Source organism: Cebidichthys violaceus, unplaced genomic scaffold, assembly GCF_023349555.1.
Source record: "Cebidichthys violaceus isolate CVI_PGR_0920_01 unplaced genomic scaffold, fCebVio1.0.p SCAF_1, whole genome shotgun sequence".
In the NCBI taxonomy this organism is placed as follows: Eukaryota; Metazoa; Chordata; class Actinopteri; order Perciformes; family Stichaeidae; genus Cebidichthys; species Cebidichthys violaceus.
In genome coordinates, this window is record NW_027176262.1 from 5,921,163 (window position 1) to 5,948,488 (window position 27,326).

The 27,326-nt window shown below is 40.7% G+C and overlaps 1 protein-coding gene across 1 annotated transcript in view; it reads left to right on the forward strand.

Moving 5' to 3' along the window:
* Nucleotides 1–1,172: 1,172 nt before the first annotated feature.
* The window catches only part of gramd1bb (GRAM domain containing 1Bb), a 97,614-nt gene continuing 71,460 nt past the window's right edge, over nt 1,173–27,326 (forward strand). The window contains exon 1 of the mRNA XM_068707824.1: nt 1,173–1,555. The gene's annotated coding sequence lies outside the window, so the exon portion shown is untranslated. The remainder of the gene's footprint in view (nt 1,556–27,326) is intronic.

The following is a 27,326-nucleotide window of genomic DNA, read 5'->3' on the forward strand; positions in this document are numbered from 1 at the left end:
GCCTTTTGGGGCTGGTTTTACGTACATGTCAGAAGTTTAATTATTGCAACTGTGCTTGCTTACTCTGTTGGATGTTATCTACATATCGTTTAATCTTTGATTGGTTGTCTTTTCATGTGTGGACATAGATCCACATTTGTGTGTGTGTGTGTTTGTTTTTTTTTTAGTTCTTTGAAAAGCTTGTTTCAGAGAAGAAGAAAACATCTCAAGTGATTGTTCCAGTCCCCAAGCCTGCTGCTCGATGCTGGACCCTCCCCCCCCTCGACCTGCAAACGGTTCAGGTCACTCCAGCATGATTTATATCCCAGAGACAACTCGGTGCCTGCCTCCCTCCTGCTGTCCTGCTGCGATCCCCTTAAAGCATGGAGATTTTCAACGTGGGGAGAGAGATGGGGAGGTGGTGGTCACAAGGGGGAAGGGGGTTGTAGTTTTAGGGGGGATTCTCATAATAGCGCCTTGCCTGTCCTCTTTCTTCCGTTGTGCCTTACAACCGAAGGCTCAAAATAGAACACCTCTAGAGAGCATCCAATGGTGCGTACGGTGGCTTTGTGCACAAGGGCGCGCACGCACGTACAGTGAAGCCCGTTTAAGTGATCACGGGGAATGGGATTAGGAAGGGAAATCTTACTGTGTTGCACTGGTCTCTGACTCACTCCGAAAGATTTGTTTTATTCATTATGTCCATTTTTACATCACAGCAGAGGCATCCTCCGTTCTGTCTGAATCCCTCCACACACATTGCTCCGGGTTGAATGTGTGACTCAAGGATGAATGCAATCCAGTTTCATTTCAGCGCTAAAAGGAACCAAGTACTTTTCATAGCCAAATGAGGTTACATCTGACCCTCATATTATGATACATTTGAGAATATATCCATGGCAGGAACAAAACACAGAAACACACATTCCATTGTGGATCAGGAAGTAACCAACTATATTCTACGGACATACTCTGTGAAGAAGCAGACAGTTGTACGTTTGTTTGTGTGTGTGTGTGTTATTTGCATTATGTTTGTGTGTACAGTATAATCTGTGTGTGTGTGTGTGTGTGTGTGTGTGTGTGTGTGTGTGTGTGTGTGATTGCCTGAGCCACAGTGGATAAGAGTGCATGCCTGAGTGAGTGAGTGAGTGAGTGAGCGAGCAGGCGAGTGTACAAGTGGAGCGGGATCGGAGAGGAGAGAGGAGGAGAGCAGAGAAGGAGGCAGAAGAAACGGAGAGAGAGAGAGAGAGAGGGAAAGAGAGAGAGAGAGGGGGTTTTGTGCAGTGGCAGGAGCGAGTCGCGATTACCCGAGAAAAGGGAGGTGCATTCTCCCATCTTCTCAGGGGGGGATTTAAACTGGCTTCAGTCTTGACGGAGGATTCCCCCGGCTTGTGGAGCAGCGCTCTCTCCTCTAATGTGACTCGGGGACTTTGTTGTGAAGCGAGAGAGGCGCACAGGAAGAAGGGAGAGGGACACCTGCTCCTACTTCCTTTGTACCCGACCTGCTTGACAGATGGCACCGGCAGAATGATCTTTGACTCCCACCCAGCGACCAGCCCTCGCTCCACTCACTGAGGTAACGTACGCCAGCTCCTCTCCCCCAGCTTTCAGCCCAAAGAAAGAAAAAAAAAAAGCTGCATGCCCATGCATTCATTCTGCAGCACTGTTTGCCTTGAATGTGTTTTTTTGAATGAATGTGCAAAATGAATGTGGCTACTCAAAGTGCACGCAAGTATGTCTGGAATCTTTAGTCCTCAGACAGTGCCGATAGAGAAGAGAGGACAGGGAGTACTGTGGCTCAATCACCACCTCATCAGCGGCCGGCCAGAGTGGAGTTCTTTAACAAGACTTAGTTGGTGGAACTGTTTATCAACTGTGTTTATCAGTGGTGGCTTGCTTTTGTACAATGTCTGACCTTCATATGCTGTATGCCTGTGTAACCTGAGGTCCACAATGAAGGGCAGCGCCCTGCTACCGGCACTTTTTTCTCCTGTGTCTGCACCCACCTGCACCTTGTATTTATTTATTTATTTATTTTTTATTATTTTTATAGCCAGCCAGCTCCCCCCCCCCCCCCCCCCCCCCACTCACCGTAAATCTAACCGATGTTGCTTTTCCCTGTGCCTCGACTGGCTGTAGCTGACTTACACATCGTGGTGGCACAAGTTGCAACAGAGGCAGGTGCAGTGTTGGAAATAATAGACTCTGTCCCTGGAGGTGGAGTTAGGCTGGGGTGTGGAGCGTTGCAGGTCAGGCATTTCTGGCGCAACGATTGGAGAGTCGGGGATTTGTCTGGTTCTTGTTGTAGAAAAAGGCAAATGGTGTAGAGTCTCCTTTCAGGTCGCAAGAATGACTGCACTCCTACCTAACAATTGTATTGTGAAGCACTTTATCAAGCTTTCAACATACAAAAGGATCTAAGCAAAACACATCTAAACAAGTGCATTGTAGTAATAAGATATATAGATATATAGAATATCAAATTACAAATAGTCTCTTGCATACAAAAGAGCAATTAACAATTTAGAAATGACTTGAAAACCTCAAAGTACATACAGTACCAGAGATATTTAGATTTAGTTCCACTTGTGTGCTCTTTCTCACTCAGGATTAACATCAGATGACTCGTTGGCCATTCGCCAGCCTTTCTTTTAAAACCCATGCTCTCAACACAATGTGCTAGCTTCTCTAGAGCAGCCAACCCTGTTGGAAATGTATTGTTTAATTTCCTTAGAAAAATAGATGGCAGTCTCCGTAATATCAAGTGAAGACCTGAGATTTTTGAATGTAGGGAAGTTTGCATCAGAAACAATAGCCGAGTAACCAAGCTTGGTCCCTGTGTAATAATTCACTCACCGTCTCTCTCAACGGCCCTCTCCCAATCACACAGTTTCTCTCTCGCTCACACACACACACACACACACACACACACACACACACACACACACACACACACACACACACACACACACACAGAGTCTGTCTCCTGTCCTCTGTCTGCTCTCAGCATGAGGTTGATATACAGACAAATCCTGAGACTACAACATCGACTGTTGTCTTATTTCATTTATTAGAAACAGTGCGACACTTTAAATGAATAGCCAAAGCTTTTAAAAGCACAAATGTACTATTGAAATACAGCCACATACATAGTGAACTACTGGATTGAAGAAATGTATTTGTTCTGTTGTTACCAACCCATGATAGAAGGAATTAAGGTACAGAACACTTTTGTTGCATTTGAGGCTGCAAATATTTAGCTTTTTTTGCGCACTGATAGTTTGCTTTATGGTGGGTGATTAAATCCCTATAAACCGATGTTCTCATACTGACACAATGAGACTTCACTTAAGTCCACAGGTTCAAGCTCCATCACAGTTTTGTACTGTGTGTGTTGTACAACTGTATCCTATCGTAATGCCCTCATGCAGGAGAATGATTCTCCACCTGCAAACATGTAGTGTCAACTAAATCCATGAAGTGGAAATGCAAATTCCAAATGGGATCTATAAATTCTAACTAGTGAGTCTCAAGGGATTGAGGCCTCAGAAGTAACTAAATAAGAAGCACAAACACCGCCTATGTGAATCCTTTCAGCTTTAAAGCCATATGACAAAAACGTACTCTTTTGATATGTGCATCTTTAAATCACAGATGATTTGGCAAGATCAGGGACAGATTATCTCTGCCCAGACTGCAGCTGCATTCCTCAACAAAATTGAACTAATCTGAAATGGCAAGACCTACAAATTCCTGACACCACACTGCACTGCACTGCACGCCAGTAAGTGTTGTGCGAGCCATTTGAAAAATGTAACAAATTATGAACCATATTCTGAAATAAGGTTTAGGATGCATGTCTGACCTCTAAAAGATGTTTTTGTTTCTAGAGTGACTTTGAATATTTTAATAAAAAAGAAGATGAATAGTACATGAGCCAAGAACACAAATAGGTTGTATGGTCATAATTCTGTTTTTTCTACTTCACTGATATACACCAGCTAATAATAGAGTCATATGAGTCATACAGCAGTGAGACCCTCAGCATTCATGTGTTCTAGAAATACTATACCTTGAGCTAATTAAATATTTAGCAGACATGGCAGCCCAGATGTCAGGCACTGTTCAATCACATCAGATGTAAGACTGCTCTGTGCTTAACGCAATGCAGGAAGGCAGCAGTTTAAGCCCAGACAGCCACATATTTTATCATGACAGCCTTGTTATGATGTTTAAACTTTGTGATCTTCTCTCCATTATCTTGCGCAGCGTATTATGATTCACACGTTTGATCAACAATCTATAACTTCCCCCTTTTTGTACGGAGGTGTCTGCAGGTGCACAGTTCAAACTGGTATTCTGCGACTGTCAGTTTGTGTTTATTTTTAGCCGTCACTGACCCTGCTCATAATGAAGATTGATGTTGGGTTCCCAGGGTCACTCTCCTGCTCTCTAGTGCCAATACTGAAACTCACACCATTAGCTACGTATTAAGGATGCTGTGGCTTCCTGTCTCCCAGATAAATTGACAAAGCAGGTGATTTGTAGTCTCTGTAGTGCCGTACTGTAACCAACCTCGGCCTCGATTGAGATATCTGTGAGGAAGATGGAGGTTCAGTACTGTGTGAGGTCAGCCTTGCAGTGGACAGTGTGCACAGAAAGTTGTCTTTTTTTACATTTCGTTTTCTCTTTTTTTAATTCTAAAATTAATCCGTGACTCTGACGAACTGCCAGATGCTTACTTATTTTAACGTTTTCTTTGTTTCTTTCACATTTTATTTTAGTTTTCTTATAAATCCAATTTTCCTCACACCCTTTATTTAGAAGCAAAATTCGAAGATCAACGTTAAACGAGGGAATAAAATATACTAAATATGCATGGCATTGCCCTCCATTGCTCCCGGTGAGTAAATGATTTATTCACTAAGTGCAATGTTAAAGTCATTCCTGCATTGTTGCACATTATCTTTTCATACCACTGCTCTATACTATTATTCAGTCACCTTGTACGACTCTTTGAGCTGCCTCTTCTGTTTCTTTAACAGAGGTTATTTGATGTTGAACATAGCCCCATTTTCTATTCTTGCCTCTAAATTATTGTTATCTCTTTTGGCCCACTCTCCTAACCACCTTACTGTGAGCTGCTGCATTATCATTATCTTGACACCATCTGCCATCTGCAGAGCACACATTGACTCCTTTCTGTGTTACTTTCCAGTAAGAATATTTGTGTTAATTTAGGTCAGACGTACTATAAGCGCTTAGCTCCAAAGCCTTTCCCTTCACATAAAATGGTATAGTGTGATTTATATAAATCCCACTCGAGTGGCCTGTGTTGAAACTGTACCCCTTTGTAATCTCCGTGCTAATAAACACTCTTTATTAGCATTCCCTGACTAATCACCCGCTCGCGTCCTAATAAAATATCACTTGGAGGGTTAGCATAGTTCACATGTTTGACTGGTATTAACAGGTGTTACCATAAGCCAGAGTGACTTGAGTTGTGGGGACATGCTGAGTCCACGATTTAATCAGTCAGCTCTTTCCACATGATTAATAACTTAGCGATTTGTACGGTGTGCATTTAGCTGCATGAATATTATGAGTTACTTGAATGGTTCAGTGTTTTACTCGACTATTTGATGACTAAACATGTATGAAGGCTATTTTAATATCACTGCATCAGCATCATGCACATTATGGAAGAAGTTAAGTCTTTAAATTGAAATTAGAAGTAACAAAGGCTTGCAGTTCTCTGCTTTGATCCGATACAGACTTTTGTGTCTTGTTGTGGAAGTAGATTTATTTTATTAAAAAAATATTTTATATTTATTTTTATATATATATTTTATATATATTTATTCTGAAGTTGAGTGAATGCAGTGGATCGTAAATTAAGCTACAGTAGAATATGCCTTTTTTGAAAGAGAAAATTATATTGCGACATTTCAGATCAGTTGTGATGCAGGGATTAAAAACACTCCTTGATTTAAAGTAGAAAGTGGAAAAATGAAGAGGAAGACAAATTCTGCTACCCTTTGCCAGTGGATGTCCTTTCTATAAATCTTATTTTTGGTATGTATGAGCCACAACATTTGACAAAAAGTTACTTGAATTGATTGACATAAAGAATGGGACCTTGTGTGACCTATAATCACAAGAAAAAGTTTTATGTCCAAGGTCCATGCACAGGTGCGTTGTTTTTTTTGCTGTTATCAGTGTTCTGGATATTATAAAACATATTAGTTCAGCTCTGCTGCTCTGTACTTTTAAGTTCCTCATCGAGTTGAACAGAAATTATAACATCCGATGATCATTGAGCTAATTCAAGGAAATCGCTTACTTTACCTCTGGGAAATTAACGTACAACTAGCAAGCAAAAATAAACTTCCTACATGTCGCACAAGAGAGCGGATGAGACGGAAACGAAAACCACAGGGTTGGCACATCACCTGCTATAATTAGCAGCTGTCATCACGATGCTGGTATGAGAGAAGAACGTTTTTATAATTTAGCTTACTGCTGTCTCAGAGCTGTCCTCTCCCCTTTAACAACAGCAATTTAGAAGTAGGGTGTTCATTCAGATTGCACCTGGTAGCAGAATCATTTCCCACTAATGCCTGCCTCTCTCTGTGTGTTTAACATAATACAACATGCTTTTGCATGCTGATTTAACACACACACACACACACACACACACACAAACACACACAAAAACACAACATGTCAGTTGTGGAGTGGACATTTGGTACGCTGAAGGGAGGATCTTTCCTCTACAGCCCCGAAAGTGGAATCAACAGTACGAATGGCAGGCCAGTGTTACACAACGGCTGTTTGTAGTGGCACGTTTCAGTGCCAGATAAAGGGAAATGGTAATTCAGAGTGCAAGAAGGAGTTAGGAGAGGAAGAGGAGGAGTGAGATGAGGTCCAGAGGCAAGACAGAGAGGCTGCAGACAACTGTTAATCAGGAGTTTATAGATTAAATGTCTTTGTTCAGACGTTCATGTTCGTCAGAGGATGAATCCTAATGACTTTGTTGAATGAATTTTATGTTTGTGGCTGTGAGTGAAATAACTATTGGATGGATTCACATGAATTTTGTTCGGTCCCCCTCAGGATGAACTGTGGTAACTGACTTTTCATCAGTTAAAAATTACAAAATGGTTTGTGACCAAATAAATGACATTTAAAATCATTATAGGCTGGACATTGTATTTAGTACTAATTAGCAAATCAGCATGCTAACGTGATAAACAAAGCTGGTGAACATGGTAAACATAATGCCTGCTACGCAGCATGTTAGCATGCAGACGTTAGCATTTAGCTCAAAGCACTGTTGTGTCTAAGAACAGCCTCCCAGAGCTGCTGTCGCTGTAGACCCTTAGTCCTGTTGTTTTCATGACATTGAAATTTCTCTCGTTTACTTTGGGGATTCTGTTGGTGTAATCATTTCTCCTTTACACTTAAAAGATTGATTACTCTAACATGTAGGCTACTGAGATAGAATGGTTAATTACCCCATGACCATATCACCAAGGAAAATTAAAGTATGTGTCCTAAAAAAGCACAAAACAGTAATAAATCACAGGGAACCTAAAAATCAATGGCAAATAATTCAAATCACTCAAACCTATAAGAAGCGTAGAAAGATTCGATGCACCTGTGTGCAGTACATTCGTTCCACAAACGCAGCTTTTACTATTTTTAGCCTTTTGCTTCTCACAAGAGAGTCACTCCTTCTCTTCTCTGTTCGACATGTTGGGCAGCGTTCATCAACCGCACAGAGGTCACTGTCTGACGTCCCTCTTTTATTTGCTGCCAGACCGTGGATGCTAGCATGTTGTCTGGCTTTGTTCATCAATACTCTGAATGTCATAGGTGAAATATAAAGGAGATAAAGCTGCCATTTAAATGGCTTTGTTTTGAAATTGACTCAAACATAGTGAGCATCAGATGCTTCATCACCACAGAAGGTGCAGCTGCAAGGCCTCCTGTCTGTGAGCGTTCACCTCCTCAGCACCAGAATCCAGTCCCTCAGGAATACCACTGACAGCAAACGTTCCTCTCTCTGCCTGAACCTTGTTAATTTTTTTTTTTCTTCGTCTAGTTCGACTGGTCTGTCTTCTTCTTTCTTCTTCTTTGTGATTGATTTGGCCAGAAGATTCTTCAACTTACTTCTTTGTGTTAGTGGATCTTTGATGACCCTCAAGACTGTTAACTGTAATTGTTGTCTCTAGCTGCTCCTCCATTTTGATTAGTGTCATGGGCTCAATAATTGTATTGAGCCCTCATTTTTAATCGTTTAAGTGGGCTGTAAAGCACAGGTGTAATTGATTAATTTAAATAGCTCATTTGTTGACGTGTTCCACTTAATCACTTCCTTGCCCAGGACTCCAGCTTGCATTTTTAAACTTGTTAACCTTTGCAGGAAACGGTTTCTGATTAAACCATTGATTCTGAATTGCAGTCATTGTAAACCGGGAGCTATTTGTTTCATCACAAACAAATTTGGATCTGCATCACGAGAGCTAATGACATCGCGTTGTAGATCTCAGCTCACGAGGATCGCGCCTTGCTTTTAGGAAATAATGGGCACAAAAATAAACCGGAATACATAAAAGCACTGGGGTGTGCATAACTGTAAATTCACATGCAGGTGAGAGGATGAGAATGTTTGAGAGCAGAAAAGAAACGCAAAATGTAGCACAGACTGAGTCAGAGGGGAGTCTTTACAGAACCTGGGAGCACATCCCTTCCCAGCTACCTGCAAGACAGTCAAGACTACCAGCAACACAGCTGACACAGGCCCAGGGCTGTCACACACACACACACACACACACACACACACACACACACACACACACACACACACACACGTCACAGATTTAATGAAATAGGCCACAGAATCCCTTTGTTTAGCCATATGGAGTTATGACACTGTTCATTAAAAATCATCCTTATTTGGCACACTGGCTACAACAGAAATGGATAAATCATCACTTTGGGTCAGGAAGCAGGTCCGCAGTTTAATTTTAAATTTAAATTCATTTGTTTTTTTATTCAAAATTGTTCAACATTTTGGTCGCGTCTCAGTGTTGTAATGCTGATACAGCACAGTATGTGTTTGATGTTGGTCAACATGCAAGCGACACAAAACATCAAATACTGAAAAGGTAAAAAGTAAAATGGACAAAGAAATGTGCGAAAAAGGTCTTTATCATACTTTTCAGTATTGCACAATGTTGTAAGGTGTCTTTTCTTTCTATGAAAAGTCTCAAGTTGTATTACAGTAAGTCATTTTGCTTTGATATGTTTCCATATGTCCTGGATTGGGCTTCCGGGGCTTTAGCTGGGAATATTATTTGTCGGGCCCTGAATCTTTCTGACAGAGGAAAAGAATCTAGTTATCATAAAGTGTTGATAATTCAACTCCCGACCGCACCGGCCCTTGCTGCAGCATGTGTGTGTGTGTGTGTGGATGTAGAGAGACTGAGGGATGTGGGCTGGATAACTTCCTGTTGTAGCCCAAACAAGCTCAGTCAGTCCATCTGTGTGGCGTTTAATGCTGCATCTGCTCAGCTGTCACACTCCCACAGCAGAAGTCCTGCTTTTAGACCACTGAGTCATTTTCTGCTAATAATGATAACTGTTCAACATGTCTATTTTATTCTATTTAATCATATACTATGCATCCAGATGATAGGTACCTGTTTTAATCTATGTACGCTGTATGTTGGAAGTATCTATTTATCTCACAGCACAATTCATAAGATCATTTGTTTTGGGAATATAAATAAAAACGTGTTATGGGAACAATGTTTAAGGTGCAACATTATTTTGTCATGTAGGCAGATCCAGCTCCAGACCTTGTAAACTCCTATAAACCCCCATATATGCCCTCCGGATAGGTTCCCATGTCTTCAAGCTAACTTTGCAAAACCATGCGTTTTCCTCCTGGAGATCAAAGTGAAGCAGTCATTTCATTTCCATTCTGTCATGAGGAGCAGTTATTATGCTGACTGATTTGTATGGATGAATTTCGTGTGTACAGCAGGCTGTTATCATACGCGCTAAAATATGAGAAGTCTCCTTTTATGTGGAAACTGCCAGATTAATTGAGTGGATGGATTTCCCAATTTCATTCTCTTTGGGAAGAAAGGGAGATGATTATTTCTTCTGATTCAAGGAGGAGGCCTCTGTTGGTGATTTGAAAGAACCGTGACCTCTTCAAAAAGGATTCAATCAATGTTTATCACAGAGACTAAAACTGAGCCATATGTAGCTGTTGATTCAGTCATTTATTAATTCATTTCGACATGACAGATCAAAGGAGCAGCACACAAACTGAAATGGGAGTAGGCTTGATGTTTTTCTGTAGTACATTCTCACTTCAGTCATATTTTGAAGAGCTGAAGGGCCTTCTGATGCAATACAAAAAGAAACGTTGTGATTTTAACACAGTTTTTGTTTTGAGCTGCACTGCATTTTAATACTTTTTTATGTGAGAGCTTTTCACTAATGGTGTCCGTTTTAACTGCCATTACTCCACACTGACTTCAGCCTTGGTTCCCACAAATGAGCAAACAATTAGCCTTTCACAGCTACCATTACAGCCATTAGAGATGAGTGCTTTGTATTTAAAACACCGATCTTTAGCTGGGTGTCTCTTAAACACTGCAGAAAAACACATTTCAGCACGTTTGCTGTAGTAAATGGTGGGTTTCTTTTTTTTTTCTTTTTTTTCAGGTTAATTAACATTTGTTGACAACAATCCATGCAGCTTTTTTTTTCCTCAACAGTCTCAAAAACCCAATTTAGTTTCTTTGATGGCAGATTCATGTGGACAGAGACCATGCTAAGTGGTGCTGAAAAATATCTTTTGTATCATCAGTACATTTATAGTCTGGACATTTTAAGGACACTCCCCTCCATTTGTCGAGCTGTCACTGATCGTCACAGTCTGTTATTCTGAGGTGTCCTCTTCAAAAAGATACTACTAGAGATGTAGCAGTTTGCATTACAAATATGTTTTGGAAGATTTGTCTCATACAGTAATTTACTTGCATTGTTCAAATGACAATTATCTTGCATGCAAAATGTTTTTTTTCCTTTGTCTGTTCTGCTAATTTGCAACAGCATTTAGATCGGCAAGACTCATTTCTAACATTATTGCAATTTTGTACTCCACATATTAGAGCTGGTCTCAGTGGACACTCAGGAGGTACAGTAATTGTGACAAACATGAATCTCATGTAATAAATGGGTTCTGGCTTGCAGATGACACACCACAGAGTTTATTGATAAGAACTGCTTTGAGAGTCTTTCGAGAAGGAAATTACATGAATCCCCTGTTTCCTGGAGTCTGGGGCTGTGACACCTGTTGACTCGTACTCAAATGTGTTTATATGCTGAACCCCAAGGTGCTTCCATCTGTACAGTGCTGTTATGGAAGGGTAATGCAACCTATTGACTTTCTGTGTGTTTTCGTCTCATAAATCAATATCTAATTGGAGGCAGTATTTGGCGAGGTAAGTCGGAGATTTGTTTTTTAATTTAACACATTAGGATTTTATTGTATAACCACACGGCTGCATATTGATTCAGGCAAAATTGAACAAATCCATTACTGTCACAAAGTAACACCTTTCTCCATTCACTACTATTGATCAATTGATGCTGTGGTCCTCAGAGAGAAGCTGAATATATTCTACATTTTCTTCCGCTACAGCTGCATTACCTGTTTTTTCCCAAGCCCTAATACCTACTTGTAGCTGTTTCCAGATGGCTACACCCTCTTGACGGTGGCTGCTTAATCACTTAACACTGAAAGTTTCAGCTTGCTTATAAATAACAGCCTCATGGTGTCGAACCTCGATCTGAAATAGCAACTTAACTTTTGCATTCTTGAGTTTCTCTCATATAATGAAAAATAGATAATTTCCATTTTTTTTTAATTATATTGGTAATGGCACACTGTGATTTTATGATACAGCTCCAAACAGTCTGTCCCAAATGTAGAAATGTATTCTAAATGCTAAGAGAACAAACTTATATTACAGCTTTTCTACTCATATAAGCTTTTTCTATCGTTGAAATTAGAAGACCTGCTGTGCTAAACAAACAATAAGTCGTTGACTTTGTTCTTCATTGTTCTTTCATATCCTGAGTTATTGCAGAAGATCTCATTCAAAGCAAATAACCCTAACTTAGTTATCTCTGAACCCTGCTGAAATGATGCTGCTTGTAATTAAACGATGCAAAATGTTCTCCTTTGCGACACAGTGAAAGGTCCACACTTGAGGGAGAAGTTTCCGTAAGGATATTGATAATTGCATACTTTATTATAAGAGGTGACGCAAGAGAAAGTATGCCTCGTTACCCAGCGGACTGGCAATTTACTTTCACTTTTCGTACCTTCAACTTGAAGAAGTTCATGCTGAGTTGTCAATGGCACTGGCTGTAGGCTTTAATTAGAGAATCAAATAAGGTAATTGTAGGTAATTTGAGATTCAAAGTTCATTCTTTACTTTGTAACAGCAGTTGAGAAAAAATCGTGTCACCACACGCTACATCTATTTGTAGGGTGTTCTGGAGCTTTTGATTGTATCTCATTATCTTCATCAGCGGATGGACTTCATGGAATGTAGATGTTAATTTTATCGGCTCACTCTAAGGACTTTTTGTCTAATGGTGGCCCAAAAGCTGAGGTAGAAAGGTTCACATTAAAAAATCAAATTCAAATTGTCAAAGGTTCAGCTTGCAGGCCAACATGACAAAAAGTCCTTCAAGAGCTCAGAAAAAAACATCACTGTCTATTGCAACTGCTGAGGGAGCTCATGGGACACAACCTAGAGCTACACTGACATTTCACAACAATGAATTAATGTTCAACCTTTTATATAATTCTTCCATATTATAATCAATAATTACCAGAATTAACAGGCAATCAGTAATTGCAAAAATCCAGATTCTGTAAATGAACAGCTAAATATTCTTCTGGAGAGACTGTACAAATGATCAACCGTGTAGATTAAGCCAAATGGGCTGAAAATGACCATCAGTGGGATGTCCCTAATGTGTTGTCTGCTATTTACATTCATTGTAATGACCACAAAAGAACTTAGCTTAGGAGTGTAGACACATTTAGAAGAACCTGAGGCTCATTATCTGTGCTGAAGTAGCCCCAACTGTATAGATAACGAACCAGCCTCTAGTCCCCAACAATTCAAAGACACCCTCTTCTCTGATAACAGAAACAACTCCAGCTTCTGTCTGCCAGCTGACTTTAATTGCCCAGTGACTCTTTATAGTCCCCCGTCTCAGCCGCTGTCAGGTTTCTCTACAGTTAGTGCTCCCTCCATGGATCTTTTCAATTTATAATAGGTCAGGTTGTGAATGTGTCTAACGGTTCAAATCTATGGTAGGACTGCTGCTGAAGGTGTAGATCATCACTCTACTCAGCCTGCACTTGTAACTGTAAATCTCATCTGCATAATGTGCAAAATACACACAGCCGCAGTGACATATCGAGCCGCTTCACATGTCTCTGGGAGTGTGATTTTTCTCTCCGATGCCTGCATCGCACTTTATCAAAGAATATTGTCAAAGTGTTTGTGGAGATAACAGTCTGCTTCTGTGTGCACACTGTTAGTCATTCTGCTACAATAAGAAACGTTCAGCGTATTCATTCCCTGAAAAGGACCGGAGGATTGTTGCCAAGAGCTTTTCAAAAGAGACTAAAGAGCTGAAATCCTGAAAAAAGCCAACAATTGAGTTAGTTGGCGGCGAGCTTCATCCAACAATAAGCAGCGGCGCTCCCTGAGCAGCATCCCTCTGCTGCTATCGGCCAACATCCCAACAGTAGAGTGTAGATTTAAAGCCCCTATTTTAACTTCTGTTTATAGAGACATTTCTCTGTGCTGTGGTGGCGTGCGATGACGTTTGGTCTGGATGTTAGACGCACTATCAAACCAGCACACGATGCTTTGTCACCGAGTGGAAAAAAACAATACAAAAAGGTATAATTCACTTTGTTACACAGTGACTCACAGCTGGTTCATCCATAACGGTGGGAAGTCATAAAGTCCAAATGTCATTTTGTCATAATCTCTGGGATTTATGATCAGCAGTGCACTGCGTAGAGGAATAAGACATGGAGACAGACGAGCATCAGTCTTTGAAGATAGCACTATGCTCCTTTATTCAGTTCTCATCACTAGCGTCATCACAACTGGATGGGAATGAATTACAGTTTGTCCTCGCTTTGTTGACTTTGTTCGGGAGCCTCGTTAGTGAAACAATTTGCATATGTTTTGTGTATTGTATTTGCGTATGTTCGGCTACTCTGGCAGCATGAAAAACAGGAAGTTGATGAGATGTTGATTTTAAAGATCGATGAAAAAACATTCCATTCTACAGATTTGCATAGAAATGTGAAATTTATAGTTTCTCTAAATATTTGCAGCAGGACTGTGGGTTGCCAGGTCATTCTTTTGTTGAAATAATTACAGTAACAACACTCAGTTTGACTTGTCCTATTAACATAAGCATATCGCATCACATACTGTTGGGGTCAATATTTTTGCTAAACTTTTTTTTGCTAAAATGCTAAATACCCTCACTACTGTTAATTGTCTGCCAAAACAAACCATCTAACTGTATTTGTTTCCTCTTCACTCACCAGTGCCACACGTAAATCCCTCATTTAAAACCAAGGCTACTACGAATACAACATGAAGACGTTACCTTCATGTCAGTGCTCTGAATAAGAAATTTCAATTTTGCTTGTAACTATATTAATAATTCATGGCTGTACCCATGCAGACAACCGTCTAGGTGACTTCAAGTACGTTATTTTGTGTAATAAATCAATAGCACGCTTGTGTTGTCAGAATTATTTCCTTCAGTCTGCTGTGGAGCAGCACTGGAATGCCAACTAAAAATCACCTGTTAACCAAAAAATGTTAAAAATATATTCCTTACTTAATACCACATAATATGCAAAGTTAAAATGCAGCAAAGAACAATGCATCACTTCTTTAATAGCTTGCGTAAAACTAAATTAAACTCCATCGTCTCCTGCTAGAGTCAACACTTTATTTTGTGAGCTGCTCATATAGTTAATTTGACAACCTGACAGGCCAATGTAGCTATTATTGCATGTTAAAGAAGCAAATTAATAATCTGAGTCCTCTGTGTTAGGGCCATTTGTCAAATGATATACTGCCTAGATTTGACATGTTGTACATGGTCATATGTTAAATTGAAATACTTCATCATCAGGACCCCCGCTGTCTCTGCTGAGTCAGCACTGTAGTTCACCGACTCTACTGTGTGCCTCTCTTCTCTCTACTGTAGCACCCTCACCGCTCATACACATACTGTTTGTCTATAAGCAGGATATCCCCAAAACATGAACACAATTCTAGGAATTTTAGCAGACAGAAATCATTTTGTCAGTGGTGTGAGTCTGGTATTAATGCCAGTAGATGAGTAGCATATGGTAGTACAACTTGAAATACTAACATTGATAGTGGGTAACGTTTGCAGGGTCCAGAAATCCATGAAGTACAGACACTATAGTAACATCTAATGGTAACCAGTTGGAACTGCAACATCAGCAATCAAGTCTCTGCCATGAGTAAAGCACAATATAGTGCAATCGTATACAACACTAGTTCAAAGATCATCTCTCTGAAACAATGTGCACAAACATTAGCCGTCTTTCTTTAAGTTTCTGGATTTAGAAATTAAAGACATCGTTTAAATAAGCTGAAAGACAAAGTACAGACACATTTATCTGAGCAATGTGAACAGATGCTTTGTACACATTTAGCTACGTTTAAGTGACTCATCAGTGCCGCTTTAGCCTTCAAGGTGATTCTTTTCTATATTATCAGACAGACAAAAGATTTCACTTTCCTTGACGAACATTAAAGATAAACTTCTTTTTGACCCAATCATATTCATAGACTGCCACATGACAGGGGCTCTTCAGATTCTGTAGCTAATGAGACTTTATTCTGACAGACTGGGTGAAAAAGAATTCACTTTATGAGCCCGTAACCCTCATAGTTATCGTAGAGGTAGCTGCTTATAATTTCCTCACTGCAACATCATACTAGTGTTAATAATACACATGTGGTCATCATGTGTGTGCAGGTTTATTTATATATATATATATATATATATATATATATATATATATATATATATATATATATATATATATATATATATATATAGCTCTGGGGGAAGCACAGCCGGCTTTGACACTTTGGAGGATGATATCAACATTATTCATGGAGTAAAAATCAACAATATTTTCCTCCAATATGGTGTTTAAAATGAAACCAGCGATTAGTATCTTTTACAGCAGTTCTACAAAATGAAACTCCTTTGCAAACAAGAAGAGTTTATAAACAATAGATGCACCACCAGTGAACAAACTTTCATAATCTGAAGTTAAATATAGCAGTGAGCCACCGTCTTCCTGTTGTTTCCGTGGAAACCAAGCCAAATTGTATCCGCCCCACGCCTGTTCTGTATATTTATTACCTCATGTCTTGTACACAAAATGTATATGAAAGAGTCTTTTCATGAATCCGTGCGGGGACGAGGGGGAGTGGATAATAACAACTACAGATTCCTCTCTCTCTCTCTCTCTCTCTCTCTCTCTCTCTCTCTCTCTCTCTCTCTCTCTCTCTCTCTCTCTCTCTCTCTCTCTCTCTCCATTCTTCTGGAGCTGCCACAGGCGGCTGGAGATGAATGTGGTGGTGGAGCAGGCTGCAGTTACTTCACCAAGACTGGTGCAAAGTCTGCAGACTCATCCATTGTTTGTCCCTCTCCTTCTCCTTCTCTGTTTTTCTTTTCCCCTTCTTTTCTCACGTTCTTTTTTCCTGCAACATCACAGACTCATAACAGTATTAAATCGTACAGAGCAGAATAGCTTTATGCAGCAATTTTGTGAAGTGCGTGATAGCCCTGCTTGTCTTTCCTTGTCGCTTGCTGTTGTTACCAGTGCTGTCAATCTGAGACAGCTTGATGGGTCAGTAATGACAGCGCCTAAACTACCTTAGACATTGGGTTACGAACCTGTTTCCAGCACATATAGAGACGTTTAGAATGTTCTCCAGCTGCTCATTGGGTGGCAGCTTGTGAGCTTGGTTCACAGGACGGACCCCTACCTATCGAATATGTAGTCAACAAACGTTTGTCATACAGGCAGACACATTATAGAAAATAGCATCACTTGCATAATTTATAACAGCTTGATGACTCGTAGCCAACCACAGCAATGCCAGCAGGTTTTATGGTGGCTGAAACGTCCAGCCAATCGTGCAGTAAAAGAAAAAGCGCCCAGCTAATTACTGTACAGGCTTACTTTCTCCTGAACTGCTTCAGATGTTCTCCATAACGCCATCTTTTTCTGTGGCATTACACATTTTTCCTTTTTCTACCTCAATCTCTCAGGGACAACTGAGTCAGGTTCTGGGTTGTTCACACCTGGTAGTTGATGTCCCTAAAACAAAGCGCTGGTTTACAGACGTCTCTTTCACAATGCAGGTCTATGGGGAAAAGTCTTTTTGAGCATCATTTGAAGGACTTGTAATTGTGCAGTTAGGCCACTAGATGCTGTTCCTGGGGACTTGATTGCTGTCAGGGCATGAGTAAACTTATCTTAATGTGGACAGGTCATGACAAACTATATTTGGGAATGGGACTTGTGTTTTTCGACTGAGAAGCTTTGATTGGGAGTTTTGTACAGAATCAACTGTCAAACTGTCTTAAGTTGTTGTGTGCCACTCCTCATGGTGCCCCAATCACCACGGCAACCTTTGATTGCTGCTGGAATTAGCTGATTTAGATGAGCTAATTAGTGCAGTTTGATACAAATCCTAGTTTTTTTTGCCTTTGTTGTTTAGATTGATGAGCCCCCCCCCCTTTGTATAATATCGCTCAGGATTAGGCTTGTTTTTCCAAAATATAATACCTCAACTCTCACTGTATGTTAACAAGAAATAGATGGACCCAGTTTTTCAAAATAAAAGATTCAGAAGGTCTCAACAGGGAACCTAGATCAAGGCTGGGTTTTTTTCTAAATAAAAATATAACTTTATCCAAACAGAAAGCTGAGACGGGGGGATGCGCAGCAAGTACCAGGCACACTGTCAAGAGTCTGTACTCAATTGTCTACTTAGAATATACCACCCACGGCTTGAGAACTACCTTTGCAAAGGTTTGCCATATTTTTTTCTTGCAAGCATGAGAGCAAGCTGGCCTTTTTGGGGGGGGGGGGGCTTAAAGAGACAGGCGCTATTAAAGGAGCCTCTCAGACAGAGGGTGAATAACAGACGGACCGTATGAGAAAAATAATGTTTTTAGAACATTAAAGCATCTAAACATGTTGTAATGGAAGCCCAAAATACAAGTATGACCCATGAACATGACATGTCTTATTAAATACATCTATGAGTTCATATATATATCATTCAAGCAAACTCTGCAGTTTGCTCAAGCATGAGCAGTAAATCCAGATTTCTCACACTTGTGCATAGTCATCACTGTGCGTCATCACTGACGAGTGTAAAGTCAGACAAGGTTAATTATAATGTGATACATTTAATTGTGAGTTGCAGAAAGTTCTGTACATGCCAGGCACAGCAGGTAGTGTGGCTAGCTTCAGGTTCATTTTATCAACAGTCCAAATGCTAAAAAACATCAAATACTCATTTTCCGTAGATAGTTAAGAAACTTTTTCCCTTATGTTATAGAATCCTGGGAGATATGTTTGTTTCACAGTTGTTTGATGCAGAAACAGATCTTACTACTCATACTCCTGCAAACACTGTAACTAACAGACGAATGTATTCGTGAATCATTATTCATGATTAGATGGCCTTGGATGGGAATAGAGATATGCTGAGTCTTTTTTTTTTTTGTCTGAGGAAGCTAGCCAAGATGAGGTTGACAGATCCCTGATGATGCTGTATCTCTCAACCTCAAACAGAAAACAACTCTTTAAAAGTCAGCAGCAAAATTATTGGTACTCAGCAGAAAAAACAATCTGAACTGTAGAACAAACAGTTGTTATAGAAGGCAGAATCCATTACATCTGACAGTACCCACCCCCCTGCACTTAGAATTTAAGTTCTTGTCTGCTGGTTCCCGCCTCCGACAACCATTAGCCAAAACTAACAGGTGTACATATATATTTTTTTTAATACCATTTTCATTTCCATTTCATTGCTCAACTCTATAAAATACAGGTAGCATCAGCACATTCCGACCCATGCCTGTTTCTCCTTTCTTTCTTCTTTTTCCAATCATATATAAATAATGTATTTAATGTGCTTTTATCATGTGTGGTAGTTTTCTCTGTCTTGTCCTGTGTTGTTGTTGTTTTTATTACTACTGTACCAATTGCCCCTTTGGGACAAATAAAGGACTTGAACTTTTGAAGTTCCTGGTGTAGAACAATTAAAAAGACAAAACGTGATTCAGAAGGAATGACGTGAACTCATTTTTGTAGCCGCAGGAGAGCCGACTAATGGAAGTCAATCAGAAGCCATGTTTTTGATGAGATATAAGTTTAAATTATAATTATATTATAAAACAAACATTGGATGAACTGTATAATTAGTCTGCATGGAAAAGTAGCACTGTTCCGGAAATCCCAGGCCACTTGTAGTTGTATTTAAATCCCTGCCCAACAAATGCACTGTAAGATAAAAATGTATCTGAAGTGAATTGACAGATTTCAGCTCTAGATGCTTCAGTCAGCCTTCTCAGAAGAATTATGTCTCTCATAAGAAGTGTTTTTGTGACAGTGAATGATGTTGCTTGTAATCAGATAATAACTGCAGATCTGTCTCTGTCTCATCAGTCGGACTGTCTGCCTTTTCTTATTTGTGCTCTCTCTTTCTTTCTGTCACTTTCTCGTCAATAGAGACATTGTTCGAGCCGTCCGTAGAATCCCAGAGTTGAGTTGTTTCTGCCAGACAACAGGCTTTTACATGCGCCGCGCACAAGGCCCCAGAAAAAGTCACACTCTTGAGAGGGAGGGGTGGAAATACACAGACGCACAGTTTAATCGCACGCCGACAGACAGACTGGCCCGGGTCAGGCTTCATTTTCTGTGACACAGACTTGTGCCGTCTTTTAAAACTGGTGGGTTCCTGGTGAAGTCTGGTGGTTTTTCAGGTAAAACTCTAAGTGAGTGTGCACCCTGCTGGTGACTTTCTCTCTGCTGCCTGCCAGCCACTGTATACAGACACTGCAGCGTGCTTTACTTGTAGTGCTTTACTGTCTGAATGTGTTTCTTTTTTAGTAATTAAAAATCCCTTGTGCAGTGCCTGTAATCCCCCTTCATGGAAGCTTTCATGTTTTATTGTTTAACCGCATCACCGTTTCACAGAGTTGCTCTCAGTGATCCTTTGTCTTCATGGTGGAGCTTTTTGCAAATATATAAACATGCATTTAGTATTTTATATTAATAATTCAGATCGATTTGCAAAGATGTTTTCACTTTGACATTAAAGGGTTTTTTTGTGGGGGGGGTTGCCGTGTCAGTGAGCCACAAATTGTCTTTTATTTGCTCATACTTTTCCACTGTAAATTCAGCAAATCTCTTTAATCCATCAGCTCTGATGGCCAACATGCTCTGTTAAATAAGTCAGGTCACTGTAAATCAGAGGAATCCTAATGTTTTCTTATCGCAGACCCTGAGATATCATTTGATGGAGAGTAAATGGCACATATCTACTTTTGTCCAACTTTTAAATATATGTTAACTGAATAACAGAAGCATCTGATAAAAGGTTTTCATGTAGTCCTTACCAGTGTTTTATTTCCTCTGGTAAATGAATTCCCCTGAAGAGATATTTAATATGCTACCTAGACGGGCCTGCTACACCTTATGAATAATAACACCGTGAAATAAATCATAGGAGTATTCAGAAGCAGGTCGATGTCGCTGAGCACTCGGGCCACTAAGAGGTTAAAAGGAGGGAGGTCATTGGTGGTGTGTGGTCAGACACTGATAGGTCACCGCTCAGTGGTCTGCTCTCTGCGGCTCTCATGCGTGAAGTAACGGGGCTGCGGGTCTCCGCCTCCAACACGCACTGATTTGAGTTCGTCAAGCGGAGGAACCGACGGATGTATTCAACCTGTCACCATGGATGAGTTCCGCATATGAAGGTACTCCTCGCCGGTGTCTGAGTCGGGTGGACGGACAAGTTTGTGGAAGTTGGCGAGGTCGAATCGAAGGTAAATAAAACGCACCTGATGCAACAGTCGTCAGACTTTTACCGGGGTTTTTTCTGAGGTTTGTTGGACCTTACGGTTGTTACTTTTGTCGATACCTGTTTTGCATTTGCGACCCGAAACGACCATAACTTCGCGAGCTGTTTAATAAACACACGAAAACTCAGCTCGCGACAAATATCCACAATTCATCAAACTGTAGGGAGCTGAGCGCACAGTGGGACTGATTTCCGTCCAGTTCCTACTGTCTGTCTCAGACAGATGCTGCTGTTTGTGCATCACCTAACGTGTTCTCTATTAAGCCTTTATATAAACACGTCTGTCAAAGAACGATTGTTCAAACCAGCGCGTGCTTTGTTTGCACCTGCTCTGTGGCGCAGGGGTTCCCAGCGCCTTTAAACATGGTGGAGGGTCGGAGGTTCGATCCCCACCTCCTCCTGGCTGCCTGTTAAGTCCATTTAGGTTTAAATTAGCGGTTATTCTCAAATGACTATTTTCTGTTTCATGTGTAGTCTATTTGCATTGTTATGAGTTCTGGATTTATTTAGTGTTTTCTTATTTTTCCTTACTAACTTCCAAGTTCTGTATGCAGAAAACTGTCAAGAGCTGAAACAGGAATCTATGTTCTTACTGTGTGCACTGGGCCCCAACCTGATGCACATAAGCCACCAGTCCAACAGTGATCCTACTTGTTCCACACTTTAACCTTGACATTGGTAGCAACACTCACTTGCCTGTAATGTGTTCAGTAAAAAGTTTCAACTGGAAATGGTCGGTGCACGTTCTGTAAGTTGTTATAAAATGCTTTGTGGAAGTGTACTCTTTTCTATTCTAGCGTTTTATTACATTATGTTACGGTTTGGTCCTCAAAGTATGCAGTGTGCTTCATTTGTTCCTGACTTTGTTGAAGTAGACTCACGCAAGTCTCTGAGCCAAAAATCTGTCAAAAGAGAAAAAGGAGTTACCCAGACAGTAAATGCAACGGAGAGTGAAAACACACAAGAACCTCACATCAAAGCATGTTTCCTGTTTTCTCTCGAGATGAGTTTTTGTTTTTAGCAAGAATTTAAAGTTAAATGGGTGTTGTTTTTGTGCTTGTTTCTATTACTGCTGTAACAATCCTCTGGTCGTAAGAGTTCTTCCCAAATATTCTTGCATACTTTACTTTGAGCTAAGGAAGTTGGCCTTTAAGTGACATTTGGAATAATCTCATTATTGCTGGGGATCTGATGATGCACCCTCTGGAGCCGCTGGTGGTCCTGGATGCAGATTTAGGAGCTGCTAGTTTATTTTTAAGGTAATAATAGCCGAGAGCCGATTACAGCAGCACTGAATTTCATTCAGTAGGTAATTACAAAATTGGCTGTAAAAAACAAAAAAAAACAACCACAAAACAACTTTCACAACTACCGTGAATTAGCTTTATTGGTTAATAGATCTACCTGTCCTGATGAATTCAGAGGTATCGTGACATGAGGTGTGTGGTGGTGACTGTACCAGACTTGGACTCTTGGTTGACTGGTCCTGTAATGTGACTGCTGTCCAGCTGTTTAAGAGGACATGTCCGTGCGCAGACAGGTGTCGAGAAAAACTTCTCAGGGGCGCTCAAGCAGAACCTGCAGTGTTTCCCCATGTGTCCCAGCAGGACCATGATTCAGTGTGTGCGTTTCTGTGATTTACTTTGTGAGACATGATAACCTGATTTTTGTATTATCGCTGACCTTTTCCTCTCTCATACAGAGCATGTGACACTTGAAGCTAAAAGAGAAACTTTCAAAATATCCATATTAAATGGCCAGTTTTTTTTGGAAAATGCACTTGATTGCCATTTCAACCAAACTGAAATGAGAAGATCCTTCTGTTCAACGTCCAGCTTCTATCCCTGGGGGTTGTTTATCGTAGCTTAGCTCAAACAATTAGAATCCTTTTAACAACCGTGTCGTTTATAGCGCACATACTACTTGACACATTTAGAAATACACCTTCCCAACAGTGTGTGTGTGTGTGTGTGTGTGTGTGTGTGTGTGTGTGTGTGTGTGTGTGTGTGTGTGTGTGTGTGTGTGTTAGGAAACGGTTACAGTAGGTGTCATTTCTTAACCAAAACAATTACCGCAGCGTCTCAAAAAACCATGTGGGAGTTTTTTTTGCACATCTAGATTCAAGAAACGTTTGACTGTGTTGCTGCTCTGGAGATGTAGTTGCTGTGGAAGGGCCTGTAGCTAACTCTCAGAAACACAACAACGTGCTCCCAATGAGAGCAGTCACTTCTCTTCACTGTTTGTGTCTCTCTCTCTCTCTCTCTCTCTCTCTCTCTCTCTTTCTCTCTTTCTCTTTTTCTCTTTTTCTCTTTTTCTCTCTGAATGAGATTACTTTGAATGCATCTCACAGTCTCATCTCTCCCGGTTTCCGGCAGCCCTTCTCCTCTCAGCTGTTTGCGGCCGTCAGGCCTGGGAAAATGCCTCTGAACCCCACAGGAAATGGCAGTTGGTGAACAGACGGTGCGGTTGCTCACAGTTGTTTTCACCTCGCTGGTTCTGTAAATACAGTCGTTTTATAGATTGAGTTAAAGGATGTGATTCTTCAGTTTGATTTTAGTTGTTGTTGTTGTTGTTTTTTGGACATTTGCACACTTCACAACCCTGTTGTCGTCACTTGTGGATTATGTTGCATGTTGTCGTATTGATTATTTTCCTGCCTTTCAGGCTTTATTACTGATCATAGACTTCTCAGAGTGCATTCTAAACTCATCATCTAGGCCGCCTTGCAACCTGTAATTACTTTCCTTTTTATTAGAAACAGTGCCAATCCATACGTCTATGGCAGTCTATTGAAATGACTGTGCTATAGGTTTTTTCTACGGCAGTTCCAGAGAATGTGGGCTGAGCTTTTTTCCTGTTGAGCATTCTCTGTGGTCTCGACATGGGTTTCCTTGGTTTAGACGTTTGACAAACAACTTGTTGAAGGCTCCGTTTCATCTCGGTGTTGTTACTGAAAAAGAGGGTACTGTAAAAAGCCTTAGGCAATATTTATTGATTTGTCTCTACACTGCATTCATTCATTCATTCATAAACAACACAAAATAAGGTTGGTCAGCAAACAGTGCAGTTCCTGTGATTGTGAGTTGAAGAGCCAGCTATGAGAAGTTAAAGCTGTGAAAATGAGTTGTGAGCATGGATCTAAAAATTGGCACAGTCTCACACCCTCAGATGGGAGAGGATTGTTAGAGCTGCTGGAGCCATTGTTTTTGTTTTGTTCTATTTTCAAGGTTTTAATCTTACTCTATTGATGTAATTATATTTGGAGAGTTTTGTGCCTTTTGTACACGATTAGTGCCGTGTTTGTGCAGCCAGATGGAAACCTACTGCCACATAAACACATCACTCATATTAGCAACACCATATTTGAGAGGCAGTATAGCATGACAGGTCCAAAAAAGAGTGTCTTGTCACCACTTCATTAACTACCATCGCTTAATGGCTGCTAATTACAGTCATAAAACTGAAACCTAAGAGAACCAATCAGACATAATTCAGACAAATCTCGCAGTCATCTATGCTGAAACGCGGTTAAGAAGCATGAACTGGCTTCATGTTTGGTGCCTTGAAAGCAGAATCCAGCCATTGTGGACTCATGGAGGCTAATTTGATTCCTCTTTGACTCTTTTTGTTTATGGCATCATGGCACTTTTCTTCTAAGGCTCGTTAGGGTTGATACTAATTAAACACTGCACAAGTTGCTGCTTTCCCCCATGTAATCTCCCAACATGAACTGCCCTAAAATATATCCGTACATTCCTATACTTCTTTAGTTTACTGGTTCATTTGATGTTGTTCTCCTTTACCCTCAGTTGGTGCTCTTTTTCTTACTTTGACTTTCCTTTGAAAAACATCCCCTGGGAATCCATACAGCCTGGTTTGTGTACCAGTTTACCAATTAGTGAACCTACTGAATGTTTCAATGAGGATGTGACATTTCTGATCAGCACCATTCAATCGCAGAACCCCCAATACCCTCATTGAAAATGCAATCATTTTGAAAGCAAAGGAATTTTTTTGGAATCAGTTAATTCTGTTTATCTCGGCTCCCTTTCATCACAGTTCTGATTCATAATCGGCTAATATGGGTCTTTGCAGCTCATAATACTACACGCTGTGTTGTACTTCACCAAAGCGCTGTGCCTGTTTCCATAGTGTAACAAGGCTATTTTTAGAAGGCAGGGTGTCTAAATAAGAGATGAAAGCTGGGGTTTTGATCAGTACAGCAAGTCTCTATAGACGTGGACCAACGAGTAGGAGGAGGCAGCCCTTTATGTGATGAGAACTGCGGGACATTGGATTGCCTGCCAGCCCTCATTAAGACCATCCGAATAAGTAATTGTATGTTAAAGTTCGTATATGAAGCCTCGTGAAAAATCCCCAAATTTGCCTGGAAGCCTTGAGGGAAAGTCTCCTTAGCGTGTTCTTTGTAACTTTGTCGCTGGGACTTAAGTAGACGTAAGTAATAAATGACTGAAAATAATCTTGCAGTCTGCTTAAGTTGGGCTCCTCTAAGAAAGAGAGTTGCCTGTTTTCACTGCAGTTTATTTGCAGTACACCGTGTTCCTTCATTCGTCTTCACAGCGAGTCAGTGTGCAGACAGATGCCAGTGTGACTGGAGCGCTGGTGGCATGTATACTGTAGCGCAGGAAAGGGAAACGGTATGAAGGAGTGCAGCATGTTGTGTGAGCAGGGTTCCATATCTCAACATGGCTTCACACCCCGGTGTGTTGCATGATGCACCGCTACATGAATGAGTAATCGCTCAGTGATCAGGTTTAATCTGGGGAGCAGGTTGTTTAGCATGGACTCCACATTGTGGCACATCAATAGTGTCATGCCTGCGAGAAAGACATTACGTAGAGACAGGGTGTAAATATTTAATGTGGAAATAATATTATTTCTTATTTGTCTCCTCATTTCATCCCTTTTTACCCACATCACATTTTACTCGGTTTCTTACATTCTGTCTTGCATGTGTTGCCGTAAAACACATAATAATATGTAATGAACATAATTAATGTGAATTTCAAAACTTCTCTTGTTGGTATAAAACGTTTGTATTAATAGAGTGGACTTAGTCACAATACCTTTTGCTTCTCCGTCATATATGTCGTGCCCTTTATTTCAGCCTAGCTCTCTCTCTCTCTCTCTCTCTCTCTCTCTCTCTCTCTCTCTCTCTCTCTCTCTCTCTCTCTCTCTCCATCATTTTCTGCATATAGTTTCTAAATACGTTCATCTGCCAAGGAGTGAGTATGTGTTTATTACACTTTAGTTTAGCACGGCTTGGTGACCGTGGCTAAGTGGAGAGCAGGGCCACCTTTCAATCAGAGGGTTGGCGGTTGGATCCCCGGTTCCTGCTCTGCTATGTCACTGTGTCCTTGAGCAAGACGCTTAACCCCAAACTTGCTCCCGTAGCTGCGTCTACGGTGTGTAAATAGATACTGAATTGTAAGTCGCTTTGGATAAAAGCGTCTGCTAAATGACTGTAATGTAATGTAAATGTAATGTAATTATCCTGTATGTAAACCGGTACTTACATAATTGGTGAGGATTGTTATAGTTCATACTTTATCCACCATAGATGTCCCAGTCCTCCAATGCCCCTGTACAAAATTCCTTTGAGCACTTTATGCAGCGTGTATTTTGGTGAGCGTTGGTTTAATCAGCATCAGCATGCCTCTGTAATCTACCCACGCTCTTTGACATTGTGCCGACAGGGACGCGGCGCTAAGAATAGGGACTCGGGCAACAATAGAGCGGGAACTTTATAACGGTCGGTAATGACGCGTGAAAGGCGAGCAATCGCATGATTGTTGCGTGGCCATCACGGTGATGGAAAACTGTGATCCCCGTCTCAGCTGTAAAAGCAAAGCGTCTCCCTGGTGGGTCCATCTGTCCGTAGCAAAGTGCACAAGTTGGCTAGACCATCAGGGTCCTTCCCGCTGTGCACTCTATTTTTTTATATATATATTTTTTTATAGTGCACTTCCACTGCACAGGTGCAACAACACGCTCTCCAGCTTGAGACTAATACATGACTAATCT